Here is a 24365-nt window from a genome sequence, read left to right as displayed (position 1 = left end):
TGCTTTCCCTTGGGATAAGATATAAAGGGAGTCTGGGATGTGAGATTAACAGTAGGAAAAGAATAATAACCAACCTTTTCTGCATCTCTAATTGTACAAGCATTCCTAATGAGCTGAAGCTAAACAATAAATTGACCATATGCTCCATTTAAAATACATTCTTCTTCACTGCTACTCATAAACTACTGTCTGCTTTAAATTTCTACAAAGGTAGAGGTAGCACTGGAAAAGCACAGGCCTGATCCCGAAGTTCAACAGAAAAGGCTGGAGGAAGGATTGTCCAAGGGGAGCTATCAGGAGAACAAGGGAGATAACATCCAAGTAAGAACAGGGAAGAGGTCAAGAAAATACCATGAATAACATGTAAAGGTCAGTGGGAAAATAAAGAAGTGAAGACGTGCCTGGAGATAAATGGGGAAAAAAAATGTAAAAGAAAAAAATATGAAAGGGTAGCAAAATGAGAGAAGAACTAGAAGGATAATAAAAGTAGTGAAAAAAATTAAGGAAAGAAAACTGTTTTAATAAAATTATGTTACACAAGACAGCTGACACAGTACTTTCTCCAAATATAAAAAAGGTGAAACCATTGAAAAGTTTAAAACACTGGGCTTCTCTCTTATATTGTATTGCAGTTTCTCTCTAGAAGTCTTTCTCTGGCTGCCACAGCAAGTCTGTCCTTCTCAGACACTTCCTCTTTTGCCCACCATCTTATTCACTGGATCTGTATCCACTGACTATCTGTAGCACTGTGAAAATTCCTGTTATCTTCGTACAGTGTGACATGGGTGAAGACAGAGAAAAGCTGCTTAATAACAGCAACGTTAGGAGATATGTAAGGACAGAACAAAAGCAGAGGTTTTTAAAACAGGACAAGTCTATTAATCTGTGCAGAGATGTGCTCGTTTAAAAGTAAACCAGCAAAAGAAATGAACCCAACTCAAGAGAGGCTACAAGTCAGAGTTACAATTTACTAAAAAACTTGCAATAAATACAATGATACAGAAAAAACTGGTTTTAACCCAATGACAAATGTATAACCCAGCACACTGTAACAGGAACAGAACAATGTTCATTAACCCTGTGCTGAGCACCATGTGGGCCCTGTGGGTGCAAAGTCAAAGGAGGGGAAACCTGTTCCAGATGATGGTCTCAGTTCTGTCGAAGCACAGCACTTGCAGTCTGGTTGAGAGTGGCAGTGGCAGTCCTGCTGGAGTTCTGGGCCTCCTCTGGATCTGAAAATTATATATGCTCAGGTTCAGGTGGGAATATCCAGTACCTCTCCCCAGGGCAGGGCATTTCACAAAGAGTGATTTAACTCTGTGTGTCACGAGATATTTTTGGAATCTTTGATGGTCTAGGTGTTGTAGCTGCCCATTATACCAGCCCAGTATGGCCCATTAGCAGAGATGACCCCTCAGGCTGGGTGTGAAGGTGCTAATGCCTCCCTGGAGGGTAGTTATCACAGCTGAGTCATTGGTGTCTTTAACGCACCTTGTAGCCTGAGGTGTATTTACTGTGGCTTTTGTTTTGGTTATGGTTTCACAGAACATGTGTAGCATAATTAGACAATGGTGTCCCAGGAACGTGAAAGTTTTCCTGGTTTTATAGATGTGTAGGCTTTTTTATTACTTTATTATATAACATAATGTGTTTTAAATAGTTTCCTTTAAGAAAATACTTTGGATCTTATTGTGTTTGTTCCTCTTGGTACACACAGCTTGTAAAAACATGCCAGGTTGGGTAGCAACCTCTGGCGGTGACTTTCCAATTTTCTGCCACTCTCCCTTGGTTAACGAAGATTTAAGAAGCTTTCTCTTAAATAAAAGTTTGTGTTCCCTCTGTACTTTTGATGTGGGTTGTTCTGGGTTTTTTGAGTGCAAATACAGTGCAGTGACAAAATTACTGACCATGGAATCTCAATATTTATTTTGATTCCTCAGATTGTATTCCACTCATCTTTTCTCTCTGAATTAGAATCCTTGGCCTTTGCTCCTATAAAGTAATTTGATCTCATAATAATAAAAAGGAGACTGAGGGGAGATCTCATCATAGTCTACAATTTTCTCATAAGAGGGAAAGGAGGGGCAGGCACTGATCTCTTCTTGGTGGTGATCAGCCAGAGGACCCAAGGTAACGGCATGAATCTGTGTCAGGTGAAGTTTAGTTTGGATATTAGGAAAAGGTTCTTCGCCCTGGGTGTGGCTGGGCAATGAAACAGGCTCCCTAGGGAAATTGTCACAGCATAATGTCTGCCGGAAAAAGTTCCAGAAGCATTTGGACAACACATTGGGGTCCATAGGGCTGTCCTGTGCAGGCCCAGCATTTGGACTTGATGACCCTTGTGGTTACCTTCCAACTCAGAATATTTCATGATTCTATGATCTATCATAATATAACCCTGATTTTCTCTTTCAATCTGCTCTGCATTCTTTGCCTGTGAGGGGCAAGGTGGAAAGGAAATGCAGATATTCAAAATGCAAGAGGATTGCATCACTGCTCCAGTAGTGTCTGATCTGTTCTGTCTCTGTAAACTCTCCTTCTCTTTCTGAGGATACATAGTGGAAGAAGAGATGAAGTAAACAAAATTAACAAAATATATTCAACAAGATGAAAGGTACAAAGAAGTTATTTGTCAGAGACCAGATTCATATCTCACCAGATTGTTTGAATGATGGGTCAAATAAACCATGTGGTCTCTTTGGGGCAGAGGGGGGGAAGGGCTAAGCCTAGGTCTGCAGCCAGCACGGCTGTGCCCATGCAGAGCATACGGCTGGGAAAGCCATGTGGCTGAGCTGCCAATCACACCATGGCCCTGGAGCCTCTGAGTAGTGTCGCACCCCTCACTTTGGCTACTGGGACAGTGAGTGGCAGTGAGTCAAAAGTCCCACCTAGAGGGAGTGGCCACAATAGCCAGAGTCCATAAACAGACACACACATGGTCTCCATCTTGCCTTGTACTCTGCCCTCCTGACCCATCAACATGTGACCTCCAGAGTGGTAAATATGTCCCTGTCCTCTCTTTCTCTCTTTATTATTTCTAGTCTTAATCTCTCTTTCCTTCCTCTTGTGGGCAGTTTAAACCTAAATGTCTGTATTTCACTTAATTTGTAGGTGTTTAAGTCTTAGTTTGGGTTGGTGTTTGTCTAGTAACTTGCTATTAAGTGACTTGCTTCTGTAAATTGAGTTTTTTGTACTAGGTGTTACAGTGAAATCCTTTTCCTTGGTTTGCATGATATTTCTGTAAAATTCTTACCAAAATGCCCGCTTTCTCACCAAATTAAAAGAAGTCTTTTTGATGAAAGGTTTATAGTCTTTTCTCCAGATGTGAACTCAAGGTATCAAACAATCAAAAGCCTTTGCAAGAGTTTGTGTAGGCAAAATCTCTTAAAGCCTGAAATTAAAGTATAACACGCAGTGACAGTGTGGAGCTTCTGGACCAGGGTGTAACAATATTTTAAATCTCTAGTGCATAGAGTTCCCCCTACCTCCCAAACCCCTCCCAGCTGCAATATTTAGAGCGTACACTGAATAATGAAGACACTCCAAAAACACAATGTAAACACAAACATAAAAAGTATTTGTCTCTAAATAAAATTGTTGTGTTGCCAATACTAGACAGCACAGAAATATGCAATGTAAATGTTCAATTACGGTAGGACAGGCTAAGGATGAAACATAATTTTCCACTCTATTATTTTGATGTTGTTGGATATAGATACAGACTGGGGAAGGAGAGGCTGGAGAGCATGAAAAGAGTTCCATGAAAAGAGACCTGGGGGTCCTGGCCAATAGCAAGCTGAATATGAATTAGCAGTGCCCTGGCAGACAAGAGGGCCAACTGTCCTGGGGGACATGGGGCAAATCATCACCAGCCTGTCAGGTGAGGTGATTGTCCCGCTCTGCTCTGCACTGGTGTGGCCTCGCCTTCACTACTCCGCGAAGTTTTGACCACCAAAATGTAAGAGAAATATAAAGTTATTAGTCAGCCTCAGAAGGAGGATCTAGAAGACGGTGGAGGGTCTGGAAAGGAAGCCATGTGAGGACCAGCTAAGATCACTTGGTTTGTTCAGTCTAGAGAAAAGGAAACTTGTTGTGGTCTACAGCTTTCTCACAAGGGGAAGTGGAGGGTCAGGCAGTGATCTCTTCTCAGAGGGCCAGTGACATGACCCAAAGGAATGGCATGAAGCTGTGTCAGGGGATGTTTAGGTTAGACTTTAGGAAAAGACTCTTCACCCAGGGGGCTGTCGGGCACTGGAACAGGCTCCTCGGGGAAGTGGTCACAGCACCAAGCTCAATACAGTTTGAGAAGAGTTTGGGCAATGCTCTCGTGCACATGGTGTTTTTCTTGGAGTTGTCTTATGGAGGGACAGAAATGGGACTCATTGATCCTTGTAGGTCCCTTTCAACTCAGAATAGTCCATGATTTTATGAAACATCATCATGTTCTTAAATAACACATAATTTGAGTGAGATTTTTACTCTTTCTTGGTCTTTCCTAGCACCACAGCTTGGATGTGTTACTAAGAGAACTTTCTCCCTCTCTCTATACCGATCTTCAATTTTCTGTATACTTCAATTTTTGCCTGCCCACTTTTCTTAAAGCAGAACATCTTCTTCATTCAACCATCTATTTTGGTTGCAGACACATAAATGCTACTAATAATAATAATAATAATGGCCAGTCTTCGCGAGCGAAGATCCGGGGAAGGTCTTTCCACCTTCCAGCCTGCGCATTGGATTTTTTAGGTGAGACACAGTGTGCGCGGAACTGAGCCCACCCTTTAATCCTAAGGTTCATCTGCCTGGGCCAAGCGAGCTTGGACGGTGGCAGCGAGGTCCTTAGGACGTAGGTGGGTTGCCTTTAAGGGCTAACGAGCCCCACCTGCCCGGGAGTGGCCCTGACCGGGAATCGAACCCGGGTCTCCGCAGTGAGAGCGCGGCGCCTTTACCACTAGACCACCAGGGGCTGCCTATTATTATTATATAAATGCTACTATTGTGCTTATATTAATGCATATGAAACAATAGCCTGAGAGGATTTTTACTTTGATCTTTGAGTGTTTTTCTTGCTAACCTGTGTTCTCTACTCTCTCAGTTTCTCTCTTCTCTTATAGTTCCCTGAGATTACTTTTTACCATGTCTTCAGAGTGCATAGCTTCTGATTGTTTTTCTGATCATGACATAATTCATTTCTAGAACAAATAATGGAATGGAAAAACCTGTCATAATACAGATTTTCCAGAAGAAAACAGGAGCTCCCGCTTCAGTCCTGTGAGAGTGAGAAACCACTCCCTTGTTTATCCATTAAACCTTACTCAGAGGGTAGAAGTTCAGTCTCTGCATACATTAGTCTGGTCCTTAAACACACATAACAAAACCCGTTTACTGGTAATTCCCTAATACACACATGAACATGGGTCTTAGTTTTCACCTGTGCTTATGAACACAGTGGACACCACTTCCATCTTCTAGATCTTTCATTGCACACTTCCCAGAGAACAGTTCACCATCCCTTGATAGATTTGTCTTCAGCCACCCACCCTTTTGTGCTTGCAAAAGAAAGTGGGTGAGATCTACACCAGCTCTCCACCTACAGAATGAGAATGGCTCTGTAGGAATTTTAGCAGGCATATGGTATTTTTACACAAAGCAGAAAGCAAAGCCAGCAATCTCACCTCTTCTCTTGAAAAATTAATTTAAATAGAAAATTCATAGTTCTGGAAGGTAAAATAAAAATAAAACTGAATGAGCAGAGCAAGTTTCTCGACAGTGACAGCTCCTAGAATTCTTTTAGTACCTCTTCCTTTCTTAGAAATGCAGTTTCTGCTTGCATGTTGTGAATTCAAAGCTGACATAACTGTTGAAAAGGGAATTTAGAGAATGAAAAAGTAGAAGAAGAGATCCAGTGTCTTAAGAGTCTGAATAGAGATATGAAGAGACTATTTAAAACAGAGTAGATAGGAAGACTGACAAAAGGAAAACAAGATTATGAGGAGAAAAAAGTAGAATAATAAAATAAAACAGAGAAGAAAATAAAAAATATGGAAAACCTGAGTGTAAGAGTGTTAAAAACTCATAAAAGTGACTTTTATTTGTTATGGCTAGGTGGTAAAAGGATTGCAAGAGCAGGCAACATTGACTGAGTGTAGCAAGAAAGACAGAGAAAGTTTTTTACTTACTGTGTTTTGGCAGTATAGCACAGAAAATAAAAGGTGGGAAACCCAGAAAGAAGTCATAAAAGTGGGATGACCACAAAGGAGATCAAAATAGTGTGCCGTAATCACCAGATTGACTTCCCAACCTTCTGAGTAGCAGAGGCAGTTAAGTGACCCCGGGATTGTGCATCAAGGGCTTGAAAGACTCTTTAAAGTGAACATGTCCTTTTTGTGAAAATTACTATCCTGGTACTACTTCTTTTGATAGAGCTATAGCTAAAGAGATTGATAATTACCAAAAGAGGAAAAGGTGGAAAAGCTTCAAATAAAAAAATTATGGGGATGCATGGGGAAATAAGAGAATTTACTTTCTCATTAGACGGCTGCATGTCTTATTTGGATTTCTGTAGTTCATTTAAAAATCTAGCTTTTTACATACTTGGGAGTAAGTCAGAAGAGTATTCCCTCCCTATATATTTAATTAAAGTGAGATAAATTAGGTCAGTGAGAAATGCATAAACACTTGAAAATAGGTACATCTGACAAGACACCTAAGATTATTTTGGATAAGGAGCTGCTTTTCTAGCACCTTCTCAAACTTCTGCAATCACTTGGGTTGTATTGATGAGTAATGACATTATTATTAAAGGCTGCCCATTCTCACAGGCTTAGACAAATGACTTTAGAGAAATATGACTTATGAAAGTCTGAAACTACAAATGTATTTAGAGACGGGATACTGGTTTTGATTTCTTCACCTCACTTTGGAGAGCAGCTGGTTCAGAAACTCCTGATACTGCAAAGGTCAACAAGCACTTCTCAGACCTTCAAGGTTCTCAGCATTTTGAGTTGCTGACTCTAGTAAGAGCTTGTCACTGCTCTTGTTTGCATTACTACTTTGGGACAGGATGTTCAGTTGCTCACAGGGGTACTCTGTCCATTCCAGATCAGTCATATGTTCTTTAGGAAGCCTCAGAAAAGAATTGTGAATCTGCAGTGAGTATTACCTGTTTTCTGCTCTACTCAAACTCGGCATTTTTTAGATATTTGAAAGTGTCATCAAAACATTTTATCCAGTATGTTTTACTGTGTAATTTCAGTTTCTAAAATACTTGCATTTAAATCCAAAGACCTCCATGCATTAGAACACTTACTTTTTTCTCTCTTTTTATTTTAAGCAGGAGAAAGGAGGTAATGTCAATGCTATAAGGAACATTATTATGAAAGAGGTTAAAAGAAAATAATTAAAATCTTTAATATTTATTCATTTTGTTTTAGGAACCAACTCTGAGAATTAGAAAGGCTACATTATCAAGTGCAGGCCTCATTTCTAAGACCTACAAGATTATTCTTTTCCTATCTCAGAGAAAAAGGATGTACATTCTGGAATAGCATTCCCTAAAAGCAGATATATTTTAAAAGGTTTGGGAATTTTTGCTCCCTTTCTTAACTTAGAGAACCAGAAATTAAAAGATGGATCAGTTCTTAATGGGAAGCAATTGTTAAAAGAGATAGTAGGTAAACATAATTTTCTGTACTTAAGATGAAGAATTCACCTCAGGAAATGGAAATTCAAAACACCAACAGGATTTTCAGCAGGGCACCATTCTCATTGAAACTCCTTGTCATGCATGTAACCTCACAGAATCATTGAACATGCTGATTTGGAAAGGACCATCAAGATCGTTGAGTCTGCACAGTGATCCCGAGGCACTGCATAGGACACCCCAAGAATCACACCATGGGCATGAAAGCTTTGTCCAGACACTTCTTGAACTCTGGCAGGCTGTAACCTTTTCCTTTGGGAGGGTGTTTCGGTGCTCAACATACTTTGGGAAAAAAAACCAAAACCTTTTCCCAGTTTCTAACCTAAACCTTCCCTAACTCAGTTCATTTCCCTGAGTCTTGCCACTAGTCATGAAGGTGAAGAGATCAGTGCTTGCCCCTCCACTTCCCCTCATGACAATGCTGAAAACCACAATGAGTTTTCCCCTCAGTCTCCTCTTTTCCAGACTGAACAAACCAAGCGACCTTAGGTGATTTTCGTATGGCTTCCCTTCCATACCCTCCACTATTTTCCTGGCCCTCCTTTGGATGGTCTTTAATAACTTAATATCTTTTTTATATTTTGGTGCCCAAAACTGTACACAGTCTTTAAGATGAGGCTGCACCAGTGGAGACAAGAGATGGACAATCATCTCCTTCGACCAGCTGGTGATGCTTTGTCTGATGCCCCCCAGGACACGCTTGGCCCTCATGACTGCCAGGACACACTCATATTCTACTTGCCATCAACCAAGATCCCCAGGTTCCTTTCCATGGCTCTACTTTCTGGCATCTCATTCCCCAGTCTGTATTTACATCCAGGGTTGTGCAACCCCAGGTGCAGAATATGGCACATTCCCACGTTAAACTTCATATGATTGGTGATTGCCTAGTCGCCTAATCAGTCGAGATCTCTCTGCCTCTGAGGGAGTTGACAGCTCCTCCCAATTTTGTATCATCTACCAAGTCCTGAGTCCAAGCTGCTAATGAAGATGTTGAAGAGCACTGGGCCAAGGATGGCCCACTGTGGAGTCACTGTGGAACCCCACTAATGACTGTACACCAGCTTGATGTCACCCCATTCACTGTAAGTCTTTGTGCCCAACCTGAGAGCCAGCTGTTTACCCATTGCCTAATATGGTTATCCAGCTGTCTACTGGACAATATGTCCAGAAGGGTCCTGTGAGTGACAGTATCAAAGTCTTTGCTTAAGTCCAGAGAGATTACATCAACTGGTTTCCCTTGATCAACTAGGTGGATTACCCTGTCATAAAAAGAAATCGGGTTGAACAAGCAGGACTTCCCTCTCATGAAGCCTTGCTGGCTTTGACCAGTGATTGCATTGCTCTCTGGGTGTTTTTCAATACCTCTGAGAATAATCTTTTCCATTTTATTGTAGTGGGCACTGAAGTGAGACTGACAGGCCTGTAGTGTCTGGGGTCCACCTTCTTGCTTCAAAACTGGGGCAATGTTAGCCACCTCACAGTCAGCTGGAACCTCTCTGGATTCCCAAGACTGCTCAAAAATCATTAAGAGAGGCTTTGTGATGACATCAGCCAGATCTTTGAGGATTCTCGGATGAATATCAGATAGACTGCTTCATTTGCCATAGCTTTGAGATTTATCTGAGTCTATAATCACCATATTAGTGCTGCTTAATCCAACATGCTCAAACCAAACATGTCCAGGCAATAAACATGTAGGTTTTTTTAGTTCTTGATTTAAAAAGTAATTACTGAGTGTAAACAGTATTGAAAACAGTGAAACACTGAACTTTGTTGTTTGGGCAAGTCATGGAAGAAGCAGGGGTTGAATGAAGGAGTTACATTAAACTATATTAAGGAAAAATCTCATTCAGCAATTATAAAGTGTACACAGCATGAAGTGAGCTAAGAGCATGCGGTAGGGAGTGTGTTTTAAAAAATACAATTTGAAAAGTACTGTAGAGAGCTGTAAGGCAATATAGGTGTGCCATCTAGACAGATTAGTTGAGCCATTTAACCATTGTTTAGAGACACTGGAAAACATTGCTCTGAATCTGTTTGGGTTGCCGTTTCCAATTAAAACAATATGATTCTTGCCAAGGGAACAGTTAAGTGGATTGCACAGTGTTATTATGGTGAAGCACTGTGAGCCTGCCTTAGGAGGAGTTTTGTATGGTATGTCTCTGTTCCAAAAAATGGGTGCGAAATTCTGACACAAAACTCTTCTTGAAAACTACTTCAGTACTTATGAATTATAAGTGAACACATTTTAATTTTTCTTTATTTTAAGTATTTTATTTTAAATCAAACTTTTTTTCTATAAATATGATGTACCCTAAACACATGTTTCCTGGGGGATAGGCATTTGGATCTTCAGGCCACGGACCTCTGCAGACACCTTAACAACAGCTGGTGAACGCAGCAGAGATTGAAGGGCTGGGATAAGCTGCACAACAGGTCAAGGACTTCCTTCTCCTGTTTTTACAGTGAGTCTCTTGCTCTTTGCCCTCCTGCGCTGCACTGCAGTCCCAGACTCCCCATGGTTCCCTGTAGCATTTCTCCATGGCCTTACAACAAGCACAGAGCTTTCCTAGGGAAGCAAAAGGCTTAGCAAGCTAATTATAGGATTTTAAAGTTTGCTTTCTTTGTGTAAAATAAGTACAGTTGTAATTACTGGGCCTGTCTTATTTCAAAGTTGATTTATGTTCTGATTGACAATGTACAAGTTCAAATAACTTAGATGGGATGCTAAAGTTTGTAAAGTACTTACATAGCACTTATTCTCCAAGCAAGATCAAAGATTTAGATTGAAAAAATTGCTGTTAGTGAAACCCAGGTCTTTCCTTTTGTAGAGAAAGAAAATACAGAGATCTTCTGTAATAGTAATGGTACAATTTCCATCATTATAATGTGACCTGCTTTCCCTCATTAAAATATGTGTGTGCTGAAAAGGAATCTTATTTATTTAGTTAGTTAGTTAGTTAGTTAGTTAGTTAAAGATATGTGACTTTTAGGCATCTGCTTATATATGTCATAACTGATTTTTTTATTTGTCTTTGTAGTCTGTGAAGGAGATACATGGGACAAATGGTTGTGAATATCATGAAACATCAGTAATGTTATTCAGTATCTGCTAGGTGAAGTGCCTCAGCAATGTTTGCCAGAAGTGAGATAACAGTACTTACATGGATCTGTATGAAGTATTGATATAGCAACTGTAACATGCTGGCCAGAACACTTTTAGGATGACTATTGCTTTGTATTGGGAAACACTTTTGTATATTTTCCCAAGTGGACCACGAGAGACTTTGAAGCATGTTGCAGGTTTTATCAGGAGATATGGAGTAACATAACCAGCAATCTTTATTGGGCAGAACAATACAAAATATAGTTCAGTAACTGAAAAAAGCTTGATCGCTAATGCTGTGTGGGTTTCCATGTGCACTGAGACAAGAACAGCAGGAAACAATAGCAATATTCAGAGTGACACCTTTCATTGACATATGAAATAACTGGTGTCTGCTCATGTTGTTGCACTTACAACATGTATTAGAATTACACATCTAGGCAATGTGAAAAGCAGAAAGAATACCATTAAAAGAGAGGAAACAGATAAATGCATGCAAGGAAGGATGAGTTTATTGTCTCCCTTTTCTCCACTAAAGCATGAGACTGTCTCAATATAACACTTATATTCTACTCATTAAACTGTAGTTAGTTTGAGATCTTGATCGATTTATAAACGCCAGACTAAAATCTCAATCCAGGTAAGAAATATTCCCATGAGAAGACTCCCAGCTGCCATTGAAAAACAAGGCTGTGCCTAAAAGTGCAGCCCAAAGAGATAGCCAAGCTTCAAGGGTATGTATGTGCCTATAAACAGAGCAAGATCACACCTCTTGGTTTCAGCAGAAAGGAAAGTTGGGCACATGGGATGGAAAACAATAGTGTTCCTTGCCAGTACATGACAGATTGAGATGACTGAGGCACCTGTCCTCAGGGTGTGCTGCAGTGATGAGTCATTTTACAAGTAGTTTGGGAGCTCAGTTAAAAGCTGTATTTTTAAAACAGACTAGCATCTAATTTTCATAAAATTGTAGAAAAGTTTGGGTTGTATTTTCAGTTCTGTGATTGCTATAGAAGAGACCAGCTATCTTACAAGGGTTATTCATTGACATCTCAGTTACCACATTTGGCAGCCCATATAGTTCTTCCATTATATTTAATAACTTGTTCTTGTAGTTGCCAGTTTGCTGTTGTTGAGATGAGGCAGTGAGAGCAAAATCAGAATTTTGTTATACAAATAATTTCTTGAGGTCTTAATAGACAGAGTTCATGCTTTCTTGGGGAAAAACAAACAAACAAACAAAACAAATAGGAAAACTACACACACACAAAACCACCAAATAAACACATGAGCAGCGTATATTCCCCGGCCCCGCAAAACACAAACACAAAGTGACTTATCTTACATGTAAACTAGAATTCATATAAAGTTAACATGCTTTTGTTTCTTTCCCAGGCATGGCAAAATCTTAGGGCTGGGCCACCCATGATGAAATTCCTACTTGAGTACTCTTTGAAAGGATGACCTAGATCATACAAAATTCTACACAGCTTCCTCTCTTCATATTTCATTATGCAGACAATATGCATCCTGGAGAAATGGGAGAAAAATGAAACATTGTGTCAAAAAATATTTGGTTTTAATACTTCCATATCCAACTGAGGCTATTTATGGAAATTAAATCTTGATTTGATTCTGTTTTAATAATGGCCAGTCTTCACGAGCGAAGATCCGGGGAAGGTCTTTACACCTTCCAGCCTGCGCATTGGATTTTTTAGTTACTCTCTTGTATAATGCAGTCTTCTTGCAGGAGAATGTTAATGTTGTGATTCATCTTCATGGAAGGAAAAATTGTCCATATATACCACTAGCATTTAATATTCTTCTTTCAGTACAGTTATGAAATTCTACAGTACTTCTGCGTAATAGGCATTTCCCTTACACAGCACACAATGGCTCTCCTCAGTGCAAGTCATAGCTGTACCATGCTATATTTGGAGATATGCAAGTTTTGAAAACCCTTCTGCTGATTGTATCCCAAAGGGTAAAAGAAAATTACCTGTCTCTGACAAATAACCTGATCTGTTAATTATGCCCAACACTATGGCTTGTTGTTTGGTATATGAGTTAATGGTTTAATGAAGTCTGCCAGTGCCAGTTTTGTCAGCAAAAAGAATATTTTAATAGGAATTTTACTGATCATAATCATACTGATCATAATCATACTGATCATCCAGACTGGCAGTGGAAATGACTGAAATCAGCTAATTATCCATAATGCATGTACGGTATGGAAGTCTAAGTGTCTTCTCCATGCTGCCTGCCTTTGAGCTCTATAATGCTCAAAGATGGACTGCTATAGGGGTTCTTTGGTCCAATGCTTATTCAGCTTTTGATTATCTGAAGTGAGTAAAACATAGAAATCACCCTAAGAAGCCTCTGTGCAGGAGACTGATGATGGCAAACAGAGGCAGGGAGCCAGTAGGTAGCAATGTTTCAGGCAGAAGCACTAAGCTATTCCAAATAATCCAGGAACTCTGGAGTAAGACATTTGAAAAGCAAGATTCTGTAGATTGGATTGAGGTAATCCATTTAACAAGTGGAAGTGTCTTGACACAAAGGATATCAAGTGTTCACAAGTGTGAGAAAGATCAACTTTTGCTTCTTTGAAAACCTGGTCTATCACGGACTGATGGGATCCATTTATCGCAAAACGGGATGAACATCTTTGGTCACAGAGTTGCCAAGATGGTGAGGAAGGCTTTAAACTAGCTTCTCGGGAGAATATCAATCCATCCTGCTTCTACTAGTCTGATGCCAGGGCCAGCAATAGATGCCTACATCGTGCAGAGGGATCACAGATCAAACTGAAGAGCAGCACAAATTCCAGCCAGTCCAGCAAGTCAGTCAGCTTTACAGGAAGCCAAATTTAAATGCCTCTGTGCAAATGCATGCAGCATGGGGAATAAACAAGTGTAGTAAAGGACCTGCACATGCCTACAGGGCTATGATCTTACTGGTATCACAGAGATGTGGTGGGATGGCTCCTACGACTGCATGTGGGAATGGAAGATATAGGTTCTTTAGGAAAGACAGGCAGGGAGACAAAAATATCAATGATCAGCTGGAAGCAAAGAGCTTCTGGAGAAACTCAAAGAAGGATGTTTCCAGAATGTGGAAAAAGAGACAGGCCACTTGGGAGGAATATAGAAATATTGCCAGAATATGCAAGGATGTGATGAGGAAGACTAAGGTCATTCAGAATTAAATCTGTCAAGGGACGACAAGAACAACAAGAGCTTCTTCAAATATATCAGTACCAAAAGGAAGCTTGGGAAAAAATGTGAGCCTGTTTCTGAATGAGGTAGGTACCCTGGTGACAAAGGATATGGAGAAAGTGGAGTTGTTGAATGCCTTTTTTGTTTTAGTCTTTACTGGTAATGCTAGCCCTCAGGAATTCCAGATCCTGGAGGCAAGAGAGAAAATCTAGAGAATGAAATAGAATCATAGAATCATAGAATAGATTGGGTTGGAAAAGACCTCCAAGATCATCAAGTCCAACCCCTGATCCAACTCTGATTACTATATCATGGCACTAAGGGCCATGTCCAATCTCTTTTTAAAAACTTCCAGGGATGGTGAATCCACCACCTCTCTGGGCAGGCCGTTCCAATGCCTGATTACCCTCTCTGTAAAGAATTTCTTCCTAACATCTAACCTAAACTTCCCCTGGCAGAGCTTGAGCCCATGTCCCCTTGTCCTGTTGTTGGTTGCCTGGGAGAAGAGACCAACCCCCACCTGGCTAAAACTTCCCTTCAGGTAGTTGAAGAGAGTGATGAGGTCACCTCTAAGCCTTCTCTTCTCTAGACTAAACAACCCCAGCTCCCTCAGCCTCTCCTCATAGGACTTGTGCTCAAGTCCCTTCACCAGCCTGGTTGCTCTTCTCTGGACCTGCTCCAGCACCTCAATATCCTTCCTGAACTGAGGGGCCCAGAGCTGAACACAATACTCAAGGTGCGGCCTCACCAGCGCTGAGTACAGGGGAAGGATCACTTCCCTGCTCCTGTTGACCACACTGTTCTTGATGCAGGCCAGGATGCCATTGGCCTTCTTGGCCACCTGGGCACACTGCTGGCTCATGTTCAGCTTCCTGTCAATCAGCACCCCCAGGTCCCTTTCTGCCTGGCTGCTCTCCAGCCACTCTGTGCCCAGCCTGTAGCGCTGCAGGGGTTGTTGTGGCCAAAGTGCAGGACCCGGCACTTGGCCTTGTTGAACTTCATTGCATTGGAATCAGCCCAACTCTCCAGGCTATCCAGGTCCCTCTGCAGAGCCCTCCGGCCTTCTGGTAGGTTGACACTCCCTCCCAACTTGGTGTCATCAGCAAATTTGCTGATGATGGACTCAATCCCCTCATCTAGGTCATCGATAAAGATGTTAAACAGGACTGGGCCCAACACTGATCCCTGGGGGACACCACTGGGTGACATCCAGCCGCCAGCTGGATGCAGCCCCGTTCACCAGCACTCTCTGGGCCCGGCCCTCCAGCCAGTTCTTAACCCAGCACAGAGTGCCCCTGTCCAAGCCGTGGGCTGCAGCTTTTCCAGGAGTATATTATGGGAGACAGTGTCAAAGGCTTTGCTGAAGTCCAGATAGACACATCCACAGCCTTCCCCTCATCCACCACGTGAGTCATCTGATCACAGAAGGAGAACAGGTTGGTCATCCTTCTTCCAAAACCACAGCTCAGAAAATCTTTGCCAAAAATTGTTTTTGTGAGATTAATAGTTGTTTCTGAAGTGATGAGAAAGGCTAATAGAGAAATTAGAGTGGAAAAATGAAAAACCAAGGAATGTAAAGAAAGAAACTATTTGTAGTAGTAATATGTGCAATATCAGTGACCAGTTTGAGGATCTGGATGTTTTGAAATGGAAAATACATCCTTTAAATTCAAACAGATACAGGAGATCTCTGTCAACAAAAGTAAATAATAGGTAGTCATTAAAAGTGGTATCAAGTAAATCTTTCTGTCAGTGATTCAGTGGAAGATATTAAAGTCATTAAAGGTGTCTGTGTCCATCTGATTATGAAGACAAGATGGGAAGGAGATTTATATTTTTTCTCATAAGTGAGAAAATGGAAGCAATGGCAAATGCAAAATGTCACATACAAACAAAGATCAACTACTATGTGAAACAAGAGAGCATCACTTGTACATCTGGAAAAATTGAACATTGCTTGACATTAACAACTTTAATTCTTTTCCAATTAGTAAGCCACTTCTTAATTCTATTTGCTGTCCGTTAGTGTGCAAATGTTAGTATAAATAAACCCTCGTTGCTATTAGAGTCAAAATACATATTCTCTTTCACAGTATGCAACAGGATATTTTAGCACTTCAAGTCAGACTAGAGGGAGCAATATTTTGAAGAGGAGCAAGTCATGTATACATATGTCTATCTGACTCAATTTTTTTTTTTTGAGGATGAATACAAATAGATTGTTTTCTTTATCTTTTTTGTGGTTTTGTTGTTGTTTTTGGTTCTTTGGGGTTTTTTTGTGAAGAAAGTTTTTAAATATAGTATGAATTTGTTAATGTTTCTGAAGGTTTTCTTCTGTATGTTAAGAAAAAAATAAAATCTAACATTTATGGTCTTTTCAGGGAAGGAGTTTTATAGCCCTAATCTATCTGGTTCTTCCTTCTTGTACTCCTCCATCAAGATGCTGTTATTTCTTAGTCCTGTGAAAGAAGAAGACGCTAAATTTGTGGACAAATGTATTTTACCAGTCTTATGTGTTCCAGATGTCTCTCTTGCATTCTGAGAAGTTCCTGCTAGTTTTATTATTTCATTGTTAGACCAATGCTTTTTGGAGACAAAGATTAAATCATTAAGGAATTGGCACAGCAGAGGCTTCAAGAAGTTATCTGATTAGTTCCAAACTGTACTTATGTCATCCCTGACAGATTTCTTTTGCTCTGTAGTATAGATTGTGATTAATGGCATTGTTTCAAAGTAACATCTCTGGAAATTTTATAGACTTGAACAAGAGGGTTGTCAGACACAGATCTCTGTGATAACATAAACAAAAGCTCCTTTGTATTAGGGAAACAATTGCCAATGACAGCGCTCTGGATACCATAAAAATATGTAATGTGGTCATGCTGGAACTAATTTGTTCACCCTGTAAGCAACTTAATGTAATCTTATGATCCCTTGATGTTATTGCAACTGAGAACAGGAAATCCTCTGTAGCAAGAAAGAGGTATGTAGCATGTTGTCTCAGTTGGATGAGACTGAAGTGTTTGCTAAGGAAGATGAGTTATGAGGAAAACCAAGATCCTCCCCATAAGAAATTGTAAATTTGAAGTTCAGAGGGTCCAATTGAGGAAATATGGAGAAAGAAAAGACAACAAACCTTTATAAAAGGATATATGTGTATACGCAACACAATAAAAGAACACAAAAAACCCCAAACAACAATCCTGCACCCAAGGTTCCAACCCACACCAGTTCAGGACGTTTTGCCTTTCAGCGCAATTCTGACCCCGCGCAGCAGGGGGCGCTGTTGGATCTCTGGAGCTGCTCCGTGGTGGCCGGCAGGGGGCGCTGTGGGGCTGTGGCTGCTGCCAACACGGGAACGGAGGAGGGGAGGGGCGGCCTCTTCCCTCAAAGGTTCCTCTGCAGATGGCCTTGGTTTCTGTGATGAAATCCAAGTAGGTCCAGCCCTCGGACAGAACAGGGCATGGGAGGCAGACCAGGGCCAAAGGCAGCCAGATGACCTGACCATAAACAAAAATGAATTTTTCAGAGCCCCCCCTCCACAGACATCTTCCCTGAGTCAGGGCAAAAGTAAATTGAGGATGCCATTTCCCAAGGCGAAAAAACTTACCTTCCCTCCACGCTATCTTCCCAGACCCATTAGCTTGGAATGTGGGGCTGCTGGCTAGTTCTTTTTGTGTGTGTGAATCCCCCTCCCCCTCCCTTGTTCAACACCTTTTTTTCACAATGGTGCAGGGGAATAAAAAAAATTCAAAGCTTGGTTTTTTAGAACAAGTAAACTTATGACACACATCAAATCTCTATGTCATATCAAATCTAAACTAAGGACTAGGACAGCAAAAGGTAAATAGGAAAAACAAACAAACAAACAAAAACAAACCCCAAACCCAAACCACCTAATCACCTCAGCCTGTTTCCTGGATAGAGATTTTTCCATAAAACTTTTGGATTTTTTTCGCAAAAGAGAAAGTTAAATTATTGATGAGACACGGTGCTGTTAGAATATTTATTTCATGTTAGATGAGTAATGTTTATCTGTTCCTTTAGTACAGGTGGGAATATAGGATGTTATCAGACTTAAAACCAGGTATAGACTTTTAACTGTTCTCTACATTTCTGCAGCAGTAGAAAGTGGAGATCAGTCTTGAGGGTTATGTTCCTCAACCTCCAGTAAAATCAACAGTAATTCAGTGGAATCACAATCAGAAAAGTCTCCCATATTTGTTGCCTTCTACATGTCTTTAAAAATATAGATACTGAAGGTTTTTTTAGAAAGCATCATTCATTTATACTGTATTTCTCCCTCTTAGTGAAGCACAGTGCTTAATACAAAGGCTATTGCAAGAAGAGAATAACCATTAGCTGTGTTTAGTACGACTCTCAAAGAGTTTTCAGAGCATCCCTCAAATCTGATGTTTAGGTCTAAAATTCTCAGCATGTTTGGCAGAAGGTTCACAACACAACTATCTGTTTTTAGAGCAAGTGTCTCTCCCTATTCCAGTTAATTGAAACCAATTCTCAATCACCCTCCTGGGTTTAAAGTATCTGGATTAAGTTATATGGATGGAAAAGTGTTGGGGGTTTAAAGACTTATAAACAACATAGTTGTTTGAACAGTTGACAAATAAATTTAGCTCCCCAGGATACTCTTGTTTAGGATTTTCCCAATTAGGCATTTTATTTGATCTCTGGGTCTAGGTGAGCCACAATTCTCAGGAATTGAGGAAGAGATTAATGGACTGGATAAAATGGCTAATTCATCTCCAGAGTTTTGTTCATTGCTTGTCTTTGTTAATTTAATACCATTAATACAAAATCAAATAAATCAAAATGAGAATTAGGCATAATGCAACTGATCTTTGAAGGGAGTTTATGGCTTCCAGATTGTAATAGTTTTTACAATTCTAAATGAAATCTTTATAGTAGAGATGTTTTTCTTATTTAATGTTGCAAAGAGGCTTGCAAGAACCTTTGGTAATGAGAAAACAAGAAGTTGTGATTGTACATGCCATTCAGATTGAGAGACTTCAAAAAAGGAAAATGGGAGTATTCAAAAGTATTTAAAAAATATTTGGGGAATTGTAGTGCCAGGAAAATATTTGAGGAAAAGCCAGTGCAATATAGGCCACAGATAAAGGCAGAAACAGTTTTGTGATGTTTTTTTCCTTTAATGACAGTACTTGTATCTGAAATTAAGCACAGCAGGTAGGAAGATACAGCAGGGATTTTAAAACGTATCGCCCATCTCTATGCTAACAGACTTTGGTTTTCACCCATAGAGATGTGGACCCCACAGTGTTTACAGTCACAAATGGGAATTGTATATGTCTTGCAAGTACACTGTGTCCTGTTGACCCAATATTTAGAGCAAATAACTTGTCTGTTAGTAGTTTAGAAACAGTTTTGGATTTTTTTCTCAAAAGATTCATTTACACGGGCTGACTCCAAGATATGATATTTTTAATTTCTGTGACTGTTTCTGTCTGAATGGGTATGATTTATATACTAAGGACAGGTCTTCAGAGATATATGTAAGCATAACTCTACCAGGATCAGATATGTACAATAGAATGGTTGTCACTGCAAAAAGGCCACATCTCTACCCCATTCTGACATGGTACATGACTGAACTACAATGTGTGATCCATATGGTCTAAATGTTTGTAAATAAAATAGTCAAAATACCAATTCCACAGCAGTTTTCTTAGAATTCTGCAAAAATGTGAAAAGACCAAAATGGCTATGGTCCTTTCCACAAATGAAAGTATTAGGGGATTTTTGTTCTCTGTTTTTTAAAACAACTATATCTTACCACTTCTGATGCATTTCAAAATGCCTTCAGCTTATTTTGGGTAACTTACAAATAAATGTTACTGTTAGTATTAAAAGACCCTTCTAAGGATTTTGCTTCTTCATCAAACACATGGCATTTGATGAAGGACATCCAGTTCCATACACAACCAGTTCACATCATCACAGCATAAACTGGCCCAAGCAGAAAAATCTCAAAAAGAAAAAAGAGAAAGGGAAAAGAAAAAAATAAGAGAAAATAAGTAATGAAGCAGTCCCAGATACACTGCATGCCAGTTCTTCCTTTTGGGACCATGAAAAAGCTACAGCCTAGCTTAGATTCTCTGGTCTGGTGCTTCCAGTCATCAAGCAGAACAGAGGAACAAACACATTTTCCTGAGAGTCTTCCTGGTCTGATAAAAGCCAAAGGGTAGAGGTAGCTAGGCTGTAGATAGTCATACATAATAAAATAAAATCATACAAAAAGATAATTGACGAACATTGAAGGTGAATAGGGAGGGGGGACCCCAGGCAAGAGGTTTTTCCTATTACCCCTAGCTCTGGGGGTGAGCGGTGCCCCCCTCCCCCCATCACGTGGTGTGCCATGGTTCGCAGAGACCACAGGACACGGCAGCTTCAGGCAGGGAGCAGGCAGAGAGAGCATTTATTGTTCTGGTAACTGCTTAAGTACCTTTTAGGGGGATTACAGTGTAACCAGTGGGGGTCCAGGAGATCTCACAAACAACCAGTGACAAGAAAGGCTTAACAACCAATAGGGAGACTTTCAGGTATCTCTCAGGACATTCCAAAGGTACAGTGAGGGATCTTGGGAAGAAGAAAGGTTTACACAAAGAGTTAAAACACCATTTTGGAAGCATGTTCACTTTAAACAACATTACAACTTCTACATCCTTTTATATACCAAAAGCATATTGCAATAGATAATATTTATGATAACATGGTGCAAGTTATCCATGTTTGTGGCAGAATTTGTAATGCCTTCTGAAGTCCTGAAATGCCATATTTTGGCTATTTCGTTGTCCATTTACATAAACAGACCCAATTCAACAAGGCTAGTGTCAGAACTGTTGCAATAAAATCTGGCATATAGAGCAGATATTTGGAAATAGTCAAGATACAGGAAATTAATCCCTATGGTGATGTCCTCAGTGCACATATAGACTTCACTGTGGCCTGGGTCCTTGCAACTCTGAAAACCCAGCTGTGGATATTGACTTAAGAACAAGTGTTGAGCAATGATCTTTTGAAAATCTAGTCCTTTACTGCTTTACATGCTCTTTTGTAATTCTGAAGAGAGGCTGAAAACTTCAACACCACAAATCATATGAACATCCTATTTATCTTAAGCAGGACTTTTAAATAATTCACTTTTTATCTTGTTTGTCAACATTGTGTTTGATGCCCAAAAAGATTTACTCTGAGTGCAAACATTATCAGATACCTACTGTTCCTCTGTAGTACCTCAGGCAGGATTCAAAATCGGCCAGCTTAGATCTCTGTACTTCAAAGAATTTCCCCTGAAACCTTGTTTACAGCATAAGCAGAAAAACAAGGTCCCTTACCCCTTTTGTACTACCATTAAACACATTAAAGCACCACACTCCACTAAATAATTCTTCCACAACATGCAGACAGACTCCACAACCATCTGTAAGACCCCAGGCTCCGAGCTACAAGCTCATTGAAGGGGTTTCACTTTAAAAATATACAAGGCTCCAAAAATTCACCAGCCAGATTTATTAGAAGAGCCTTCAGTTCTTTTAAAACCTTAAGAGAAAATGCAAAGGAGAAATGTTGCACACATTTTCTTAGGAAGAACTTTTACTGGTAAACTTTAGAAAATAAGGGAACTTGGCAAAAGTTTAAAGGGCAACGTTGAACCAAAGCAAAGCATTGACTTAGAGCATACTAACCCATGTTAACAACTTAGCAAAATCCAATCCATCCAGTCTCAAGCTACCCAAAATGTTAAGAAAGGAGATTAGGAGAAGAAGTAAAGGGAGAGAAAAAGAGAGAGCTACAGCTACCATCCCTAGATCCAGCATAGATCCAGCTACAGGAGTCCAGAAAATGGCAAGAGTTTGAACAACATGGAGTACACATGTTGCTGCTTTTATTTGCTTTGTCCCCCACACACAAACACCTGTCAGGGTGAGGAGCAGTGCTTCCAGTGTACGAGCCAGTCGGAGGCTGGGTTTGGGGCTCCATAGGGTGTGGTGTGGGGAAGTGCTCCCAGGCTGCTTTTCACTGACAGCTGCCCCTGGACTGCCCAAAGAAATGCCAGGGGTCTGGGGTATGGGACAGGGCATCACCTTGCCTTTGTAAAATTTGACTTGTCCCTTCCCCCACATATACTTTTGAGTTGGTCCTAGTCAATAATTATAATAATCCTGTGTCTCATGCCACCTAAAATTGGGCAATTGCTTTCATTTTTGCATGCTAATTTATGACCACAGAAACCTCCTGATACTGGAGAGACAAGAATGTTTTACAGTAATTTCTGCCCCATCCCCTGCTTCTCACCTATGTTATTTCACAGCTTCCCAGAACCCACTGGTAAGGCACAGTGAGACCTATCTTGCATTAAAAAATTATATCAAAATATAAATGTTAAGAAGTACCCCCTTGCCCTCATGCCTTGAACATCTCAAAGAGATTTATAGCAGTTATTGCAGCCTTTTATTGATAATGTCTTTCATATAAGTTGTACATACTTTGTTTTATTGCTGTGAAGGTTATGGTTTGATCAAACAGCACACACTAATATGTTCCAAAAGCTTTAAACAGAAAATGAGAGGTGCATACATAAATATATGCACTGTGCACTTGCACTAAGTGTGCAAACTCTCCAAAAGTCAAGTACAGTTGTAACTTTTTTGTGATGAGTTGACTTTCAGTAGCTGTCAGACCACCACCCAGGTAGTATCTCACTCCCTCTCCTCAACAGTAAGAGACACTAAGATGGAAAAGCTCATTGGCTGAGATAAGGCAATTTAAGAACAAAAACAACAACAACAATAACAACAAAACCAAACAAATGCCTCGTGGAATAAAAGTAAAAAAAGATATTTAGTCTCTATTTCTCATCATCAGGTACTTCCTGGGAAGCAGGGCCTCATCATGCACAGGAGCTGTTTGGGATGGCAAACACCTAACTCCTAATGCTGCTGCTTCTTCCTTCCCCTCAGCTTTTATTGCTGAGCATGATGTCACATCACATGGGATTACCTTTGGTCAGGGTTCCTCTCGGGGTTCTGCCCAGCCACAAGCCTCCTAACCTTGTCAGGGAGAAGGGGTGTTTGGTGATCCCACCTTGATGGGATCACTGTGTAGCAAGAGCTGAAACAGAGGTGTGTTACCAACTTTTCTAGGCACCAATGCAAAATGCAGCACCCTCTGGATCCCTGCAAGGAAAATTAACTGCACTGCAACCAGACCCAGTACACTATTGAACAGTATCATAAAGTACGTTTCATTTTAGCAACAATTTGAAGCTTGATCCTTTTCACCTGCTTGTAACAATCCAAAATTATTCTACTGACTAAATGAGATTATATACTGGCATGTAAAACTAAAGTAATTTACAAGAGCAATAACAGCTTATGTAGCTAGTTTTATAAAAGCCTACTACAAACTTGCAAAGTTCTAGACACATGTAAAACAAACTTAAAAAAAAAAAATTATGTGGGTTTTTTTTTTATTATTATTTGACTCACAAGTCTGTGAGGGGGAAATTCACATCTAAAATGCATTCAGAAAGTTCCCTTGTTGTTTCCATTATTATACAGCTATTTTCTCACTTGCAAATATAAATATAATTTTAATGAACCATTTTACTTTAGCAGTGTGGAATGTCTTCATATACTTAACTTTAAAGGAACCAAAACCTTTGAAAATGTCATTAAATTAAACACTTCTGTTTCTATTTTTCAATTTTATACTTGATCCATCCTTAAAAAATACTTGCCTTATACCAAGATAAATGCTGGATTTATTTTGTTTCCTTATTTTGCAAGAATAGTATTGTCACACCCATCAAAACCAATGACCATCTCTTACAGAGCACATGAATAACTTAATTTCTAAAAATGAAGTTAGGACAAATCTGTAATATTTCTCAGTATTATGAAAAATATTATTTAAGGTTAGTTTCTGCTCTTATGGACTTAAAACTGTAAAATGGAAGTTAATGCATTCTATTAAGAAAGAAAATGTAGTAGAGGAAAAAACCCAAATAATTATTTTATGGCAGATGACAGAACTTGAATCCTTTCCTCAATATTTACAAATCCTTATGCAGTCACTGCCAAGTAAATCTTGTCATGAGACAGCTATATGACTCTTGTAACAGAAAAAACTGAAGGATGTGTCTTCATGTAATGTTTTTTTCCACTTAAACATATGTATGTGTCTAACCTAAAGTAATCAAGCACTTGTGGTCAGTTATTTGTTCAGTTGTTCAGTTTACCTAGAGGATTCTGATTTTAGAATGACGGTTTTACCCACCATTGAGATAATATGTCCT

At 39.9% G+C, this 24365-nt stretch overlaps 1 non-coding gene across 1 annotated transcript; it reads right to left on the bottom strand.

The window, feature by feature from the left end:
- Nucleotides 1-4894: 4894 nt before the first annotated feature.
- On the bottom strand, nt 4895-4967 carry TRNAE-CUC (transfer RNA glutamic acid (anticodon CUC)). The gene has a single exon. It is a non-coding gene; the product is annotated as a tRNA-Glu (tRNA).
- Nucleotides 4968-24365: the final 19398 nt, after the last annotated feature.

This window comes from Myiozetetes cayanensis, unplaced genomic scaffold, assembly GCF_022539395.1.
Source record: "Myiozetetes cayanensis isolate MyiCay16 unplaced genomic scaffold, myiCay2020 scf4, whole genome shotgun sequence".
Lineage (NCBI taxonomy): Eukaryota > Metazoa > Chordata > Aves > Passeriformes > Tyrannidae > Myiozetetes > Myiozetetes cayanensis.
Note: the sequence above shows the minus strand (reverse complement) of the source record. Positions and strands in the feature narration are given on the sequence as shown.